This window comes from Falco biarmicus, chromosome 3 (assembly GCF_023638135.1).
Source record: "Falco biarmicus isolate bFalBia1 chromosome 3, bFalBia1.pri, whole genome shotgun sequence".
Taxonomy (NCBI): Eukaryota; Metazoa; Chordata; class Aves; order Falconiformes; family Falconidae; genus Falco; species Falco biarmicus.
In genome coordinates, this window is record NC_079290.1 from 97457275 (window position 1) to 97477106 (window position 19832).

Here is a 19832-nt window from a genome sequence, read left to right on the forward strand (position 1 = left end):
ACTGCTTACTTCAGCAAGTTCTGCAAACAGTATCTGACTTAATAATTCTGCTTTCTGCTTGTAATTACACGTCACTTCATTTTGGTAATGCCTTCAGAACTTCTCAGTTCATTATTAAGTCTCAGAACATAATTTTAGGAATAACGTGTATCCTGACTGGTCATAACGAGGCTGAAATTCCATCTTGGGCTTCTGGTGTCATCACAGAACTGGGATGGAATTACAGCTTTAATTTATGTACTATGGGGGATACATTATTTATTACTGTGCATTAGAAAATGATTAATCTCTGCTTGTGTTGCAAGACTGTCCTACTGCTCTGAGTCCCCAGGAAGTGCTGAGACATTGTAGAACTTGGTGTGCAGATTACAGCTTTATGAAGCTGCCAAAAAGACCATTGCATTATTCAAAAACTGCTAGAGGTGATGAAAATTTACAAAGCCACTATGGTTTTTTTCCGAACTAATAGAATTCCTACAAGGATTTAGTTTGCTAAACCTGAGCATTTCCTTACCTTTCGTCCCTTTCAAGTGTTTTCGTTTTGCCTAAAGCCGCGATCAGATAAAAGGGTTGAGGAGCACTGTGTTTTGAGGACCCTGATTCAACAAAGCACTTTAACCATTGTCAAGCTCCACTGAAGATAACGGGAATCAATTATATGCTTAATTGCTTTGCTTAATCAGTTCTTTAATATCTACTTCTTGGGTTGTTCACACAACCTATTTCTTGGTTTATCCTCCACTTCCCAAAATTGTGTGTGTGTGTATGTGTGCATGCGTGTGCATGTATGCATCCATGAATACGGTGAAGCTGCAGTGGAGCAATATGAGCTAATGGAAAACTGCTATAAAATTAACCGATCCTTACATTTTTCATTCCAGTGACTTTTCTAAAATGTGTTTTGCTCTGATAAAATTCAATATTATGAGCATTTTCAATACTAGGAACATCCGTAATCAAGTTCTGGTGTGTCATTACTAGTATTGTGTAACTAGTTGTTATGTCCACAGCTATGGCTGTGATGAATTTGAGTCACAGCATTCCTTCACAGCCAGTTATCCGTGGGGTTTAGCCTTTCTACAGGAACTGAGAATTTGTCCGTGTCTGTTTCACAGCCTGTGGACATGTGTTGTGCAGATACCTAGTACCAGCTACTACACCGTGCAGCTGTTACCAAGTAATGTAACTAATCCAAGCCTCTTTGTGAAAATTTGGTATTTGTGTGTGGGCAGGGTGCGTGTGCAATTTTGCATTTGCAACGCTGTGCCCTGGTTTGGAAAAAAAAAAAAAGATAAAAGAAAAAGCCCCAAAACCCCAAACCCTAAAGGTTTGGAGGCATTCTAATTAATAAGCCCTAGCAAAATGTCTTCAAAGTACTCAGCACAAATAGATCTGAAGAAAAGAACTAGATATTTGTAAAAGATCAAACAGATACAAATATGTTAAGAAAAGAAGCCACTGATGTAAATTAACTGAATGCTTTATACTAGTACAAAAGTATTATAAAAAATTAAATACTCCCACTTTCTAAGGTGGCATTTTTATCTAAGGCTCTGACGACATGTATAAACCACTCAAGTTTCAGTCTTGTGGGTTATATTGTCACCAGAAGCTCTTAATAATAATACAGTAAATTCTTACAAACGACAGTTGGATATAGTATGACTCTAAATTACTTTTTAAAAAATTGTTTTATTATTGTCATATGTTTAATAAAGAAGAGAGAAAGTTGCAGTGCCTACTGACTGATTGGACCTAGTAGGGAAGTGTTATCCTGGATTTAATTTGGGTGGCCATATTATAAATCACAGATGTGGAATCTAAAACCCAGTGACAAAGCTGATAATCCTTGAGGTGTAAGAACCTTGAAGCTGGTGTAGAGAAAGACGTACAAAACACGCCAGCAGCTCTCCCCCACACAAAATTAAAATGATTGTCATTTTTGCACGGAACACCATGGGAATCAGAATTAGAGACATCCACCCCGCTTCATTTTGAGAGCTGAAGAGATGGCTGCAGTTTCTATGCAGAATTTCAGCCTGCTAGAGCTGTATAAATAGATCGCTGGCGCCGTGCAGATCTGTGCAGGACCAATTGCTGTTCCCTTCTGCATCACGAGGAGATGCAGAAGAGCGGTCCTCTGTGGCTACCTGTCTCGTGCCACTCATCCTGACCAGTCAGGCTGGGACTTCTGAGAGCAGGAATGCTTGCTCAGATGATGCACTCTGCTCTGAAGGAGTCAGGCATGAGGCTTATGCAGATTTAGGTTAATGTTTTACAGCCTCAATTGGATCTTAAATGGGACATGGCATTTGTGCTAGCTTTCTGAATGAGTTGCAGCCTTGGGCAAATCCAGAATCATGTGAATCAAGATAGTGTATCACATCAACAGAGAGGAAACCAGCTGTTTAGCATTGGGGGAATTGTTTAATTGTGTTGTGATAGATACATGAGACTGGAAATAAATACCGAGCAGCGTGACTTTTATACATACGCTACAATTGCTTTTCTGCTTGCTAGTTCGCTACAAGTATTATTGCCAGTTTTGTGTAGGGAGGGTCTTTAGGTGTGATACGAGAGGCAGAAATGAGGATGAATGTAAAAGTTTTAAGGGTAGATTTCTCAAGGTCTTTAAGCTGCCTGTCAGTCCTGCTAGTTGCAGGGCAAATTATGTTGAGCCATCACAGTCCAAAAGAGTTGGATCCTGCTCCTGGCAGCCAAGCGTGACGCTCTGGACGTACATTGTGCACACACGCAGAGGACTGGATCCCCAGTTCTCCTCTGTGTGAGAAGCATAAGCTCAAAAGCAAACTGGAGGAGAGGGAAAAGAATGACAGGATTGGAGTCTTAACAACTTCTTGGCATAGATGCCCAGCTGTGGGAAGTGAGTCTTAAGGTAGCATTGTTAGACACCTAGGAAAGTGTGCCAGCCACTCCTTCCTCTGAAAGCGCTTGCCTCTCACCTTGCCTGCAGAGGTAAACTGGAGAGACATGGCTATGCTCACTCCAGCGCAGGATTAGAGCCAGTACAAGCTTTGTTCTTCAGAGCATGAGCTGGTTTATTGCCTGAGGTTTGTTTTTTTTTTTTTAAGATCAGTAAAGATTGGATAGTCTTTTTGTGCTGTGCTGACACTTGGGGCTGGGTTGTGCCTGCCTTGGTGCACTGCGTGAGCTTGTGGAGTTGTGTAATTGCAAGTTTGCTGTCATACGACGAATGACTGATGGCATAATTTGTATTTTCAAAATACATAAGCAGCTCAACCTAATCAGGTGGTGTGGTAAATATTCCAGAAGATAAAAACAACGTATTAGGGCAGGGAACAGAGTTATAAACTTCCTTTAATGAGCTGCATATTGTTTGATCATGTTTTTTCATATATATGAGCTTCTGCATGCCAAATTCTAGTAATAATTGGCAGCTACTTCACAGTCCTGGAGAAGTAATACTATAAATACTGAAAACAGTAAAAATGAGTGGATGTGTCAGTTTGCCTTTCAGACTACTGAGACTAATGGGCGATTAGTACGAATAGTAGAATGCCCGTTTATCCTCATTGCTCCTGGAAATACAAAGAGGGAGGGAGCTGAGGGGGCACGTTCAGCTCCTCCAGACAGTTAACAGTGGTACCACTGACTGGCTTGGATTACAGTTCTGGCTGTGCGAGTCTTTAACTTGCAAATCTGAGCAGTGCTGCTCACTTCCTGAAGCCCCTGAAGTTAAGCACATAAATGGTTTGGCGCCTGAAAGAGCCTGGTTGGCTCATTCTGGAGAGTTTGCAGCAAAACCTGATGATGCAGGAAACCCCCGAAATTACAAGTCTTTTCCGGCTTCCAGTGGGTGGCTCATGATGTCAATGGGATGTGAAGTGGATGGAATCCATGTCTGTTTGTTCATGTAATCTTCAATGCTTCTGAATGTTGCAACAAATTGAAGTATCTCATGTTCTTGTGTGTAGATCAGCTGCCGTTAATTTTTCAGACACAGATTTTAAATACCAAATCTTAATTTAAGGAGGTTTTTTTTAAGGTACGTGGAAAGTACTTCTGAAAAAATACACAAAAAAGAGTGGAGGTGTGGTTGGTTGGGTTTTTTTTTAATTAAACATTTTTCTGTAGTACAGATGTGTCGGTGAAAATCACACTCATTGGAACTTGGGAGAGCAGGGGGAACAGTTCACTCTTACACAATGAATTAACAATTTGGTTTTAATGATAATGAGAAGATCCCAGTAATAACTGTGGAAAGGCCTAGGAAAATGATACATTCATGGGTGGATGAAAACCTTATATAGAGTTTGGATGTCTTTCTGAAAATACTGTGCTGCACATTTTTGAGCTTGATGCTACTCACTTACATGCAATGGAAGGATGATACCCACTGTGGAGGGGATTCTAGGCTGGAATTGTGTGGTCTGTCATATGGATTAGCATAAGCCTAAAGGAGCATAATGGTCCTTGCTGACTTTCAAATTCTCTTAAATTTTGCTTAAAGCCTTAAATCTATTAATGTAGATTATATTACATTTAAATATATACCTATATATTGAGGCACATGCATTTTGGCATAAAATGCCAGGAACTAGTACAAGGAGGTGTGTTTAGCTTTTTAGACATTGCTGTTCTTTTAAAGCAATTATGTAACAAACATTGGCTTTTTTTAGTAATATACCTGTTACTGAAAGTGGGAGGTTGTCCATTTTCCCCATTTGAAATAAAGTTGTGTGGTTGGTTTCCTTGCAAACTCTGGTCATCCTGCAGAGACTGGCTGAAGGGTTACTGGTTACTTTCACTTTCTGCAGTATAAGTTCTTTCTTCCTCTGTAAAATCGAGGAATGCTGGAAAAGACAGTATCATATTAAAATTGACACTAGTTGGTGCTGGAAAATGAAACTGTTGAGTGCTGTCATGACAAATATTTGCGGGTTGAAAGCAGTTTTGTCCTAAGTCTGAATAAATGCTGGAGAGATTAGACTGTACTGCAGCCCACGTTAGTACATGCATATGTATGTAAAAAGATACAATATCCTAAACAAGTTAGAGGTTTGAGGGTTTCTTCTGTTTACAAACTCTGTTCACCAAAATTAATAAGAAATATGTAGCCGTATGCAACACTGTGGATGTTCCACAAACTTTGCTTTGTTCTTGATGGTGTCATCATCTGTTTTGTATTATGAATCATGTTAAGGAAAAATACCTTTTTTCGATCCTCCAGGGGAAAAACCCTTTCTGTCTCGTCTCTCCCCAAAACCCCCAGACACCTACTTGTTCTGTGTCATCTGAAGCAGATTTGAACCTGTTATCTGAACCTAAATCTACAGATACACTTTTCCTATCTTGTGTAGGAACAAAATGTTCTCCCACATTCTGTAGTTGCAATTTAGTAATGTTACAAACAAGTTACAGTAGTAAACTGAATGTGTTAAAGAAATGGAACAGAGGAAAGTTTACAGTTTAATTCCCCCCCAAAATATACCTAATATTATGCATAAGCAGAATGCAATTCACAGTAAGTAAAAGTAAAGCTGTGTTTCAAACCAGCATAAGTTAAAACGAACTTTCCTGGGCAAGACTATGCTTGGATTTGATACTAATGAATCTTGCAGAACTGGCACTTCATTTCCAAGTTTCAGCATCAGATCCACTTGTTTACCTTGCCAGTTCAACATCATTTTTCATGGGCCAATACAGGTATTTTAGTTTGTTTTCTTTCTGGAGTGTGCTTTCTCTCTCTCTGTCTCCCTGCAGTAACATTGGAATCTGCTGGCCGGCTCCAGCTAAATTTAACAGATGGGTTGAGATCACAAAGTCCTTGAACTCCTACCAGTTTTGTGAAACAGGCAGTTGGATATAGGACAATGACAGAAATTACTGGCCTTTCTGAAGGGAAGGCTCGCCCTTGTTACCACAGATACAAGAGCGCACTGGGGTGCAAGCCGTTGCGAGTGCTTCCAGCACAGGGCTAGCTTTGCTCAGGGCGTGCGTCTTACTGTGCGTGGGTTCACCTACATGCAAGAGGGAAAGCCACAAGAAACCAGCCTCCATGGACTGCACTGCTTACGGAATTACTTGGTCTTTTAAGGAGGGAGAATATCTTAGCTCCCTTTATTTCTCCCACATTTGCCTAATAAATGTAGTATTTTAGGTTCCCAGCTTTCCTCTGCTCTAAACCAACAGCATCTTCACTCGTCTGCCGTGTTCTGCAGGAGGCACATGGAGCCTGAGACACACAAAGCGATGTGAGCAATGTGACCACGGCTATATGGGAGACGTAACACGGCACTGGCCTCTGCAGCTGAGCTAGGAGGTTAGAGCCCAACCACTCACCTTCTCTGTCCTGTGTGTAAAGTCACTAATGAATGTGGTCTAAATGCACAGATCAGTTACTAAAGGGCCTGGGGAATGCCTCTTGAAAATGCAAGATGAAGAGTTAGATGCAAAGCTGTGCTGTCTTAACAATTAACCACATTAGTAACCATGTCTCTGGCTGGTTTAATACACAGAAACAATTATCTCTGAAGGAAACTAACAGATCCACAGTGCTTTGTGGAGAGAAGACCAGCAGCATGGTAGCAGCCGTGACATGGCCCAGCTTCCCCTGCTGACTTTGCCCTTTTCATTCATGAAAATGGACAGTCATGGTGAAGCGAGACTGGATTTTACACATACTTCCTCTGTGCTGGGGCTTCCTGCTCTCAGCGAGCTCGGAGTCATCTCCCATGTGGAGGGCCGGTGGAAGGCATGTGAGGGCAGAGGGAAGCTTTCAAGAAGTATTTCAGTACTAGGAAAGCATTTCACTTGGCCTGGGACAGGTCCTCAGCACAGTGGTCAGTGTCACTCATGCTCACGAACTTGCCGCCAGGTCCAGAACCGTTGAACAGACGGAGCAACGAGGTTTATTTGGTTTCCTGCACCAGGAACACAGGGAGGTTTCCATCACAAGTATTTCTTAGCAACTTCCAGTGAAACTCTTGAGTGTTACGCTCTTGCTGCTGCTAGGGACAAACAACTTATCAGGAAAAAAATCCTCTTCCCCTTCCTGGTAAAGTTTTCAACAAGTGTGGTGGATTGTGTAGACAGGTGGCTTCTAGTCAGTGGTCTGCAGACCTCCATATGGCCTGCAAACTTCTATAGGCTCAGCAGGTACTTCTAATAGGTGGCAGAAGGTAACTGAGATGGTTATACATCATGTCATAGGATTCTTAGCCTTTCATGCACTAAAAAACCAGTGTGATGACTGTCTTATTACTTGAATTAGTTATGAAAAATTTCAAGATTTTGGTGGTCTTTTTAATGACATTTGGAAAGAGAACATAAGATCCACCGTGAGAAAAAAATACCAGAGGATGTTTGACATAAACTCAGATGACAACACAGTCACCTTAAAAAGCACTACTGCCTAAAATTTTCTGCTGGCTTTTTTTACAACTGATGCCTAAAGTTTATTGCTTTTGCGGGGTTTTAGTCGGAGAAAGTTAGTGTTTTTTCTGTCTTTTTATCCAGTTTGTTTTACTTTTTCCCTTCTCTAACCATTCTTTACTATTCTAGTGCAAGACAAAGACAAAATGTTTTAGAGAGTGGAAGAACTCATTGTAAAACTACGAAAATTAGGTTAGTTATTGTAGCTGAAACTACTTTGATCTATCCTGTATTCATTACATTGTTCAAGGTGCTCTTGCTGCTGTCACTATTATACTATTGCAATCTTACTGTAGGATATAATAATATCATCTTACTTGGTGGCGTAAAGATGAATGACAGCAGAATGTTTAGTTTTTATGATTATGTCTATATTAGCAAGTAGTGTGGACCAACTGGGGAGTATCTGTATAGTGAAAAACGTGGTGCTGGGATCCTGAGGTTCATACCAGGCAGTTTTTAGCGTTGCTTTTACTTCTGAGCAGTCTGGTGCCACTGCTTCTAGTTTAGATTCTCCCAAGAAGGATTCAGTTCACATGCTCCAGGACCACACCACAATGCAACCAAAAGGCCAGGCAGGACTGATTATCTGGAGGTTTGATTCAAAAGCTACGTGCCTGATCCTGAAAAAAAAGCAGTGAAGTAACTGTGCCCTATAGGGACTTTGTGGGATGAAAGCAGGGAAAGAAAGGCGTATTTCAGTGAGGTGATCTTGTAGTTGTACCAGTTAGTAAAACACATTTCATAACTTTTCTTTCTTAATGTTCTTTCTTCCCTTTTCTTTGTAGTTATTACTGAAAGGGGAAGGTTGTTGTGAGTAGGCCTCAGAGAAGGAAGGCTGTTTTGAGAAGTTAGGAGAAATCTTCTACTGAAAGGATTGTATCTTCTGTAAGGAGCTTATACAATGCTAAGTACACATCAGATGCTTAACCAGTAATGACCCATGTCTAGCAGTTTGTGCTTGACTTGCTGACATGAGTGCGTGCTGCTGGAGACCGTGCTCATGCCCTTGAAGAGAGACACTGCACTGAGCTGAGGCTGTCAGTCACTGTAAGACTTTGGCTGGGCATCCTTTATTTAAAAGTATGTAGGCCCTTTTTGGTGTATGTCCTGAGGCAGAGAAGGAACATATGGTGAGATGTAATGGCATATTATTACTAGCATGACTTGGAAAAATATATGATGTTACGATGTTACCTTAGAGAGTAGGTGTGAGAGCCAGTCTGGCAGATGTGACAGTCCTGCTTTCTGGATCTGACAGTTGGCAGCCCAGAGAACCTACTGCCAAACCTGGTATTTGCTGAAATGCTGGTGTTACAACTTGTGCTGAAGACAAGGAAGTAGAAGTGGAGATGACAGAAGCAGTAGTACAATATTTGTTAAAAAAGAAAAAAAAGTCTGGACAAGCAGACTTACACAAAACCTTCGTCTTTGTCAGTGTCCTATCTCTCCTTGATTGAAAAAGTAGATTTGGCTACAAAAGCCAACCAGATCTTGTAGCCAAGCAACTCTCTGAATCCAGGTGGAGGACAACATTTCTTCCTCTGCCTGGAAGATTTTAGTTACTAGCCAGACTGCTGATCTCAAAAAGTAAGACCAAACTACAGTAGTGCCAAGCTGGTTGTGGCTTAGTCAGATTTCTGTTCTAAAAAAAGCTTATGGTCAGGCCTCCAAAGTTTCCTGCAACAAAGGTCACCGCAGGTTTCTGCTGAAGTGTCCTGTGCTCTGTGGCACTGGAGACAGGTATAAGGAATATTGACTGTTCAGTATTCCTATACAGAGCAAACAACTACATCTGAAAATCCAGCCTCATACAGCTAGAAGGTAGGTGAGCTGAGTAAGTAAAGCAGAAAGTGAGAGGAAGAAAATACCAGACTCATGTGTCCCAAAGAACATGAAAAGTCTTCTTTTTTCTCTAGAGCCCTTCATTTGAAGAACGCAGAATATATCTGGGCATTGCAAATCATTTTCTTAACACCTTCTTCATTTTCTTAACACCTCTTTCTAAACCATACGTGCCTGTTAGCAGAGAGATGCACTTACCTGCTGCTTCCCATGGGCACACACCACGGTTTTACAGAGGGCTGTTGCTATTCAGGCCAGCGAGGGAGAGGGCGGGTGGGGGTGGTCGGTGCCCCGTCACCCCTCGGCACTGCTGGAGCCGGGAGCTGAGGAGGGCTGTGACCCACTGAGTGCAGGTGGCCGCACGGCTGGGACGTTGGCCGCAGGGTGAGGCCACTGGCTTGTGCCCGCAGCCTCCTGCTGGCCTTCGTGCCATGCTCGGGCGCTGGGGCCAGGGGTCCCTCGGGTGCCGGGCTGGGGGGGTTATGGCTTGGGAAGAGCTGAGCCCCCCCAGGTAGGTGGGAGAGTATGGCTCTGCGTCACCTTTAAACGGGCTGCGGCAAGGCGTGGGGGCGGTGAGCGTGGCCCAGTAGCCCTCGCTCCAAAAATCCTGCTATAAAGTGGCTCTCGGCTGTTAGGAGAAGAGGGGAGCCTAGGTCCTTCCGAGCAGAAGGCAAGAAAAAAGGGTAAATACCGAATGGGAACATGTGCCTGAGGCAGCCAGATCCCAGGCAGAGGCAGGGCAGCAGGCCGGTTCCTGTGAGACCTGGGGAAGAAGCGTTCCTGTCCCCGTGGCAGGAGGCGCACAGGGAGCCTGGTGCCGCCATTTCTCCACCCTTCATAGCGAGTCCCAAGATGAGGTTGTGTTTTAGCGATGGGCTTGGCTGTGATCTGGCCTCGGCTCCATGCCGTCGCACGCGGCAGTGCCGTGGTGGTGCTGCCCAGGCCCTCCCCAGCGCCGCTTGCCCAGGGGATGGCGAGGGGGGCTGGTGGTGCCGCCTGTCTCCCGTGCTTGGGGGTGCGCGGGCCTGCCCAAACCCAAAAATACCAGCTGAGTGTATCTCTGTAGTTTGTCCTGGGGTTTCAGTTCATTCTTTATGTGATTCTTTGTTTCCACTGCTGTGGTTTTTCATCAGGTTTGATCAGTCAAGTCATGCTAACATGGCGGAAGCACAAGCTGGCTAGAATGGAAAATGGGCTCGTTCCCCTCAGCGCCATCGGCCTTTTGAGAGAGCCACCACTGTGAAATGAAGTCTGGGGGAAAAGAGGGGTCCCACTGTGTGGCATTTTATCAGGCTGCTACTCTTGTGGTATTTGAGGGGTTTTTTTAAGGTCCCAGGCTGCCAAAACAAGGGGTATTGTCTGTCTTGGCTTTTGCTGAAAAGCAAAATATTTCTGCTTTCTGAGTGCAGACCGGCACAGCACCTGTTGTGTTCCTGATGCTCGGAAGCCAGAAGGCAGAGAAAAAGCCCTGGTGATTTTTGTCCAGTCTCGTAGCTTTTGAGGGAAGTACTGCATTTTGGGGAGAAGTCTGCTGATGGACCATCATTTAGTTCTGGGGGGTCAGCAGTACAGCATGCTGCAGCTGGGATGGGCTGCTGTTTTCAGGGGAACCTGGCTGAATTTGTAGTCTTTGCAGCTGGCAGGGTTAATGCTGTGTGTATGGGAGGAGGAAGGGGGGTTTGTACTTCAGAGTGAACCTTAATTTGGCTCTGCTGGGGGCTAGAGAAGCCGAGCACCGCCTCAGTTACTGCACTGGGAAGAATGAAAGGGCTGATGAAATACTCCTTTAATTTGTTTGAAGCTGCATTCATTTCTCCAGAAGGGGGAGAGTGGAGTAGCTGAATGCTGGGAGGAGAGTGCCTAATTCAGGACTGTCCTTCCTCCCTGACTAGACAGGCGCTACGGAGAAAAATCAAGACATTTAGAAAGGGCTGTCAAATCTACTCACATGTGTTTTTGCAAAGGACAGCATTATCTGACTGTCGTGAGACTTTGTACGTGTGACTGAATAGTTCTGTATTAAGAGTTCACAGTTGGTTTTGAAACCATTCAGGTTACTGAGCAAAGATCATAAATGCACAGAGGTGCAAGCCATGAGTGGACAGTGACTGCAGGAAGAGCACGTGTGTATGGCAGGCCTGCTCTTTTCTGATTGTGAAATTTGGCTCACAGTATCATGATAGCCTATGTAGCAAAAAACCCCAAAAAACCAAACCAAAACCAAAAGCCCTCCACCAAAAAAAACCCCAAACCAAACAGGAAAGTGGGAGGGCAGACCCAGTTTAAAGTATTATTGTTACACTGAATTTTTAGAGTTTTATTATCTGCTGTATAAATTATTACCTTTTTAAAACAAACAAACAAACAAAGAGACAAACAAAATTTCCTCCATCACAGTTAAATGGCTTTTCATTTGACAAACCCTGATTTGCTGCTCCTGTTTCTGTAAGGATCAGATGGGTAATGGAAGCTGTACAACAAATTAATGTATGCTACTCAAGATAGTAAAATGCAGGGCTACAATAGGCCTTTTTACAGCAGCTGTAAAGCTGTTGTGTGACTACAGTGAATCCATTCAGTCTCCCCCACGCTTGCTGGGAGCACCCGGGAGAAGAGAGTCGTACTAGTGAAACGACTATCCACCAAAGCAGTTTCAGAGGGACAGGCTGATGACTCACTTCTCATTTTGGTTTACAGGGTCCTTTTCTGTGGATGCGAAGTTTCAGCCTCACATAAGTTAAGAGATCTGTAACTTTGTCTGCGTTACCAGATTATCCACTAATTCAGCGTGGGTGTTGTATTCCTCACATCAGCCCCTCTGAGATGGGGAAATACTGTTATCTTTGCTGTAGAGGAAGGGAAAACTGAGGCACAGGAAAATTGGGGTTAAGTGACAATGTGCATCAGGAGCCAAACTCTCATACTTTAGTTGCACTGTAGAAGCTCAAGTGTCACGCAGAGCTATTTTAGCCCTTCAGGAAGTGTCACATAGCATTTACCCATAGGTCATGCAAAAAGCCTGGAGGATAGCTGGGAATCTGTCTCTCAAACAACATTATTTGTCTCTTTAAACAGAGCATTAAAATGTAAGTATGTAAGTGAGAACAGGAGGATTTTATGCTGATTTTGATCTTAAAATAGAATCCTCAGCCACCTTGTAGTTGAGTCAGGGAAAAAAATGAGAGGCAGAACCTAGTTGATTCAGTGGGGTGACACTGTAAAATAATCCCTTTAACACTTTTTCTTAAATTAAGAATGGTTTCTAGGTGGCATGAATCATGGACAGACTGTCCTCATTTCACTTTGAACTTCCAGCCTTCTCTGGATTTGTGTCACAGCTTTAGGGGGCTTTGTCCTCTTCCTGCAAGTCTGTAAGCTCGGCTGTTGCAACCTTTACTCACGTTGACTGAGAGCAGATTCCTTGAAGAAAGCAGCAACACCACATAAGCGAGAACAAGCACGGTGGAGTGGGGGAGCAGGGTAATTTAAATGCAGCATTTTGGATTTATTTGTACTGTAAGCAGCTTCGGGGAGTGGTGACGTAGATGCAGCCTCTGTGCAGGTGTCAAGGGAATCCCACTATCCCCCTTATTTGTGTGTTGGTCTGCTCAGAGTTTTGGGTTGTTTTCTGTGTGTGTGGGGGGGGGAATAAACTGTGATGTAGAAAGCTGTACTTTGTGAATTTCTGACTGCTTTTGGAAAAGTTGTATGTTCTGAAGTACATACAGCCACAGAAAGCTGTGGATAACGATTCCGTTTCTTAATTAAAAGCAACGGAAAAAAATATTCAAAGCTGTCTGTCCTAGCTGAGGAAGAAAACCAAAGCAGTCTGGCTTATGTGCACACAAGGTCAAATCCTCTTCGTGATGTTGTGCATGTTTGTTGGCTTCAATAGGGATAAGCACAGGTGTAGCCCCGGGAACTGTTTGTCTTTCAGGCTTTTAGCAGAGCAAGAATGCATATAGTTGTTGGTCCTAAAAGTTGTTTGTAGCGAAATAACTGGGATGCCTGTAATCCGGAAGGGCCGTGCAAATGCAAGACTGTGCTCTCAGAGGGAAAGTGAACTCTGCACTGGCTGGCAGCATTTGCTTCTCATAGCCAGGGGATTTTCCTGCTGACAGAGCCTGGTCTGGAGGCTTACGTTACCAGCCGGCGCCTGGCCTGCCGTGCTGCAGGTATGGGAGAGGGAAGAGGGTGAAACAGCAGGCAGTGAGCAAGTGTTCTGGTAGCAGCACTCGCTGAAAATTCAAAACCCTTGAGACCTTTTTTGGTGATGGTGGAGAATGTCAAGATTGATTATATTAGAGACCTGCCAGTTTCTCTTACTCATTTGCTTCGGTGCTCCTCCTCCCTTCCTTCCTCTCTCGTCAGCTGGGCTGGGTTTCATAGTGCTAATGCTGCATTGCTTCTCCAGCACAGCTACTACTTCCCCACGCCACTACTACAGAAATACTACAGTAACTTGGTGAAGATTCAGGGAGTTGGCTGTATATATATTATTAGTGATAATGCCAGTGGTAGTAATAATAATAAAACATGATTGCTCTCCTGTGTAACAGTTTGATACTTTACATAGCGATTTTTCTTCTGGGTTGTATCTCTGGGCTTTCTTTCCTTTTCACCTTCATAAATTTATGGAGTTTGGTATATACTGGATTGTCCTTTAAATGAATACTTTGTAGTGTACTATCTTGCAGATTTTAAGAATAACATGTTTTTGAGTGGTCTGAAATAGTGGAGGTTTGGTGTTTAGTGGTTGGTTCTTGGGGGTTTTTGTTGTGTGGTTTATTTTTTTTTTAAAGTACAGCCTACAGAAGAGTGTTCATGCTGCTTCTGCTGGGGGAAGTTATCACACTTGCTTTAGATAATGAAATATACATTGGAGAAAGGTCAGGGATTTCCCCTGAGCCACCCACCAATCGCTTGAAATGACATTTTCATTCTGAGTAGGTTTTTTTGTTTTGTTTTTCTTTAAGATCCTGGAGCACAGGGAAAGAGTTTTAATGCGAATCATCAGAAAAAAAAGGCTGCAACATCTCCTGTGAAAGAAGGGAAAAAAGGAGATTTACAATTGCATCTTGAAACACTCGTATGATTTGAGGTAAGTGATTGGAGGGTCTTGTCATAAGTTACAGTTAGTTTTTAAGTAAATTAATCATTATTTACCTCAGAGTGCCATGATATTTCTATAGAAGGAGATAAAAACAGGTGGGAGAGGGAGGGAAAGAACTTCAACGGCAAACCCAGAAACAGCACTAAAAATACAAAATGTACTTACCTTTTTGAAAATGGGCCCCATGAGGTCCAGTCCCACAACGAGACAATCATTCTAACATTTCTAAGTGTTAAACCCTGCTTAAATCAATGAGGCTATTCTCCCTGAAAGTTAGGCATGTGCCTAAATATTTCCAAGTTTGGAATCTATATTATATGGGAACTCTACAGAAGAAAGCTATTGAAGAACATACAACGCACAGCCAGAAGACGCATATACAATTCTCCTACTGTTAGAGATAATGTCATGAGTAATCTGATTTTACAGCATTCTTAAGTGATATTTTTGTATTAAATACATAGTTCTCATTTTTATGTTTAAACACCTCATTGAAATACCAAACTTCTTAACAGAGTCTGTAAATTTTACACCAGCTTTAATAATACGTCTGCCTTAATTGCTTCATCAGTGTGTCTTTGAACAAGTAGAGTTAAATGTATAAAGAAAATAACGTCCCCTTTCATAACTAGAGTTGTAAATTGCACTTGCGTATTTGAATAGCAGCTGAACTAAGACTGAGGCTGAATTGTGTTGTCCTGAGTTAATGATTTTTTTTAATAAAGGCAGTTACGAGTGACAGGGAAAAGCTCACCTTTTCTTTCTAGTTTTATTTTTTTATTTTCATTTCTCATTAGAAAAGGATGGCCTCTGAGTCTTTTTTGTCTAGTAAAGACAAAATGTTACAGTTGTAAAACTTAACCACTGAAAGTGCTGCATAAATGAAACCTAAAAGCCACCAGCCTCTTTCTTGAATAAGTTTATTTACTCTGATCTTTGCCGCGAGTGTGCTGAAGGAGACAAAATTACTGTAAGAAATCTGCAGAATCAAAAAGACCCACATAACATGGAAGAAGCAGGGGATACGACCCCACAAATGTGCAGAATATCAAAACCCTTTGGCTGGTGGCATTTGCAGATATTTGTTGCTTACCAGGTTTCAGAAGAGAGGACAGCATAGCTGGCCCCTGGTGATTGCTCTGTATTTGCTTTGTAGGAATAGAGCTATTAAGTTTCTTTTGAAATCAACAGGCTCGCTGCAGGGAGCTAAATATTTCCTTTCTGGTCAGTGGACAAGAGCCATTGCTTGGGAAATTGTAATAGTCCTGTAGGCATTTGTACTGATTTATCCAGAAAGGTCAAAACTTTTGCGAATCAGTGTAGCCAACTTCTTTTTACGTGCAGGTCTTCCACTAGGGACTGTGAGCCCAAACAGGAATATCAGACTCTTATCAGGAGGAGTCCAAGGCAATTTTTGTAATTGTGAAATGAGGTATTAACGCAAATCGGTTTGAAACTGCTACTGTACAGCTTTTAGGAGCTCCAGTTCTTACCCTCCCCTCTGTGCCCCCCATCCCTGCAGTTCAAGCGGGCAAATGCCTTGCTCTGTGGAGCGAGTCCCGTTTCAGGTGTAGGGTGACCAGCCCTGGCCAAACCAGTGAGAGAGGAAGAACCGCAATGCAGTAACCCATGTGTAATCGCTCTCAGCCCACCTTTGCTTTCTCTGTGTCCTGCTCTCCTGGTGGCCAGCATTCTTCCTCATCTCTGCAAAGCATAAATCAAAATGCCTTTATTCCTGTCTTTCTTTCATCAATATCAGACCAGGATAAACATGCATGGTTTTCCTTTCACAACTGCCTTCTTGTTCACTCTGAGGAAGCGCACGTTGAAGTGCAGGGGAAGATATCTTCGTAGCATGTGTGGCCTTTGTAATCATTTGATCAGCTCTCTGTTGCAGTCACAAAATTGTTGAATCGTTTTTAGTTTTCTTTGTATCGGAGAGTGCAGGAGCTCATTGGCAGAGTATTAAATTAAGTTCTTCGGTGGCGAAAGACGCAAATTAAGATATATTAAATTGTACCGCTACTCCTGCCCTTTCTTGATAATTTTTTTCAGCACGTGAAGAAATAATGCCCCCTTTTGTGTACCCAGAGAAGATCCTGTGGTGTGTGCCAGGGAGTTACGTGGGTGCTGAGCTGAACAGGCAGAGGGACCGACTTTATCCTGCCTTGTATTTTTCAGTGGAAGTGAATATGGGAGACTGAGCCTGCCCAGATTAAACACATGCCTGTTTTGTTTTGCCTTTCTCTGCTCTTCTTTCAGCTGTCAGCATGCCATGTTCAGATGGCAGTGATCAGTCACAACTTGTCCCCCGTCCATGCTCCTCCGCTCTCCTAAACCATTAGTTTCGTGGAGCTCTTCAACAAAGATGGCACTAGTTCGATTCCTCCCCCTGCCCCTGCCCCAGCTAATGGAAAAAGAGGTTGTTTGTTTGTTTGTTTGTTTGTGTTTTCCCCTCAAGTCAGCTGCATTAGGTCCCAAAGCAACTTGGGTTAAGTGGAAATGAGGCTTTGATATAATATGTGGGCTTGCTTGAGACTTGCTTAGATTTTCATTTTTTTTCACCCCCCTGTGTACAGATCTTTTCAATGGGGTGCCTCTATTGTGAATCAGAAAGAAAGTGCATGGGCTGCCTGGCGCATAATGGAATTGTTAATTTGTTCCTGTGAGTGTGTGTGAGCCTTTGTAAAGGAGGAGGTGGTGGGGACAGACAAGGGAGCCCTTTGCTGCAGGGAGCCAGGAGAGTGCAGTGGCACCGCGCAGGGCACTGCTGTGGTGGGACATGGCCATGCCTGTGCTGCTCTGGTGGGCATTACCTGGGACTCACACTGCTCAGCACGTCACGTGAAAATGGGTGAAGCTTACGCAGTCATTGACTGTGCTGGCTGTAAACCACATAAGGCAAAATATTCGAAAGCTGTAATATTTCCAACACTTTCTTAAACCATGTGCATTGGCTTTCAAAGGAGTGATGTAAATATGAACCATGCCAATACTGTGCTTCCTCACTGAGAGGCTATTTATTATAAAGGACGTATGGTATAAGTCATTTTAGTATGGAGCAGATAAGAGCTTGAACCAAAGCCTTGGATCCAAGCCCACCAGCAGCTTTGCAAAAGGCAGGATCCAGCTCTGAAATCATGGTTCACACAGTTTCTAGTAGAGAGTAACTTACTCCATAAAATGGGAGTAGCCAGAAGTTTTAAACTGAGGCTTTTAAACAAGTTCTTGCCTTTTACTTACCCACCGGTCTCTGCCTTAGAAGGTTATTGTGAAAGTACACCAGCTCTTTTCTCCAAGCCACTGTGGCCATGGCACACCAACTCTGGGAGTGGAGAGGGGCCTCTGTGGTGATTGCTGTTATACAGCCACATGTTTGTATTCCTGAATTTTTCTGCTGAGGAGTTAGACCTCTCTTCTGGATGTGAAGGTCTTTGGGGTCATGGTGGAGGCTTTTGGGGTAGGACCTTGAAGTTTCACAGACACCAGGAAACAGCTGATAGCCTTCCATGGAGCAAACCAGGCCACTGTAGCTGGACTCCCCACTTCCTAAAGAGCCTTCTTGGGATACCGTAGCTCAATTAGAGACCTGAAAAGTTACAGCACTGTAGGCTAGAAATTTATAAAGCCTGAACTTTTCTTTTCCTGCTAGATATGGGACTCTGTTCTTATTCTCCCCCTTCCCCTTTGCCCTTGGACACAACATTTTTAGGGCTTTTCAGTCTCTAGCTGTGCATTTACTAGAGGCATCTGGTTATGTGTTACTTTACACATCTGTTACATACGTCAGAAAGTCAAATCCAGCACCCAGAGACTTTTTGTGGATTTGCAGCACTCCCTGTGGGACTTTGAATCCATAAGCCAATGAATGGCATATGAGGATACAAAAATGCTATATTTCAACCTACTGCATATATTACTGCAGTTTATTGCATATAAATACTACAGTGTCCTTTGTGTTCAGCAGAGAAAAGCTGGTATGGGGAAGATGAGAAGTGCTGGTGAGCTGGGAAGTATTTAGGTAAGGCAGTTAATGCGGTCGCTCCTAAAAACATCATCTTTCTGGCTGACTGTACAAAAAAGTTCCCGTGATTAGATACTGCCCAGGCAGTGTTTGTGTATTTCAGACTTGACTTCAGAGTTGTCGGACTGTGGGAAGATGCCAAATACCTGAGGCGCGCAAAGCTTGGACTTTGCAGTTTCTTCTGGAGAATCTGTACTGTTCGCAACCTATATAGGAAGCATGAATTAGAAAAAGTATCTTTCATTTGAACAGCATTTTCTTCTCCGCTGACCTCGCTGTTTGGCTTCTACATTTCTTCTCCTCTGATTGCTATTTCTGTGAGTGCATAAAGTTTGGAGAAAACATGTGGCTCCTTAGCTGGTCTTTTTTTTCATGATCCATGTAGAAACCAAATGTGATAGATGTTATTTCGGCAAGTGATAAGCTAGAACTACTGATTTGTGTGCTGTACATGCCAGTGAGCAGATGGACTTAATTGTAACTTTTGGGGGTTTTCTGTTTGCCCTGGTGGGTAGAGTGATTGAGAAGAGCGTCACCGATAAACTTGTTTGCTGGTTGTCTCCTGTTTTGCTGGTATGTCGTGGAGCAACTGCTCGCCATCTAGGGAGGTGAGTGATAGCAGTTACAGTGGCAGCACATGAACACCAGTGCTTGGGAGCCTATTGCTACCCCACTGTTAAAACCTTTTGGCAGAGTGTTATAGGGGGCTGGGTAACACAGGGGTTAGCACAGAGGAGCTGGAATGGGGAAGATTTTATTGAATCTGAGACACTGAAAATGCAAATTTGGCGGAAGGCACACTACAGCAGGAGCCCGAATGCAGAGCGACCAGCATGCTTCCCTTCTGCTAGAGGGCTCAGCAGCTGGAGCCCATGTGGGAGCCCTTAGCTGCCCAGCAGTGGTCCTTTGTGCCCTGACGGAGTGGAGCTGTGGGTGCGAGGAGAGGCTGTCCTGAGGTCTCGCAGACCCTGCAGACCGCTCACCCTCTGCAGCAGGAGTCCTGCAGCTGGCTGCCCTCTCCTCCCCTGGCTCTCTGCGACATGGTTGCTGTGGGCAGGGTGCTGCAGCTGCTTTGTTTGAAATGATAATATTTTACGCTGTTACTGTGGAATACTGCAATATTTTTTGTAATTACGGGCCGCATGCCAGTAATGTACAATAACATTTTGCTCTTCCTGTGCTGTTGCTACTGTAGGCATTCGTTCCAATTTGGGCTACATTTGCAGTATGTGGGGTTTTTTTTTTCTAGACTCTGCTCATTATCTATTGTGGATATTTTTGGATTATTCATTTCTACACATGACTGTCTGTACAAATCTATCTCAGAAAGCACTTCAGAGAGTGGCAGTCTCTGTTGAACAAGCAATTGTTGTGGCTTTCACAGAATTACGTTCTTGTGAAAGTATGAGGCAAGAATGAGATGAAAATAAAGAT

At 43.3% G+C, this 19832-nt stretch overlaps 1 protein-coding gene across 7 annotated transcripts in view; it reads left to right on the plus strand.

Annotated features, from left to right (window-relative positions):
• The window catches only part of ATXN1 (ataxin 1), a 212363-nt gene that overhangs the window by 40929 nt on the left and 151602 nt on the right, over nucleotides 1-19832 (plus strand). For all 7 annotated transcript variants that reach the window (XM_056332313.1, XM_056332312.1, XM_056332315.1 and 4 more), the window contains one exon: nucleotides 14238-14362. The gene's annotated coding sequence lies outside the window, so the exon portion shown is untranslated. The remainder of the gene's footprint in view (nucleotides 1-14237; nucleotides 14363-19832) is intronic.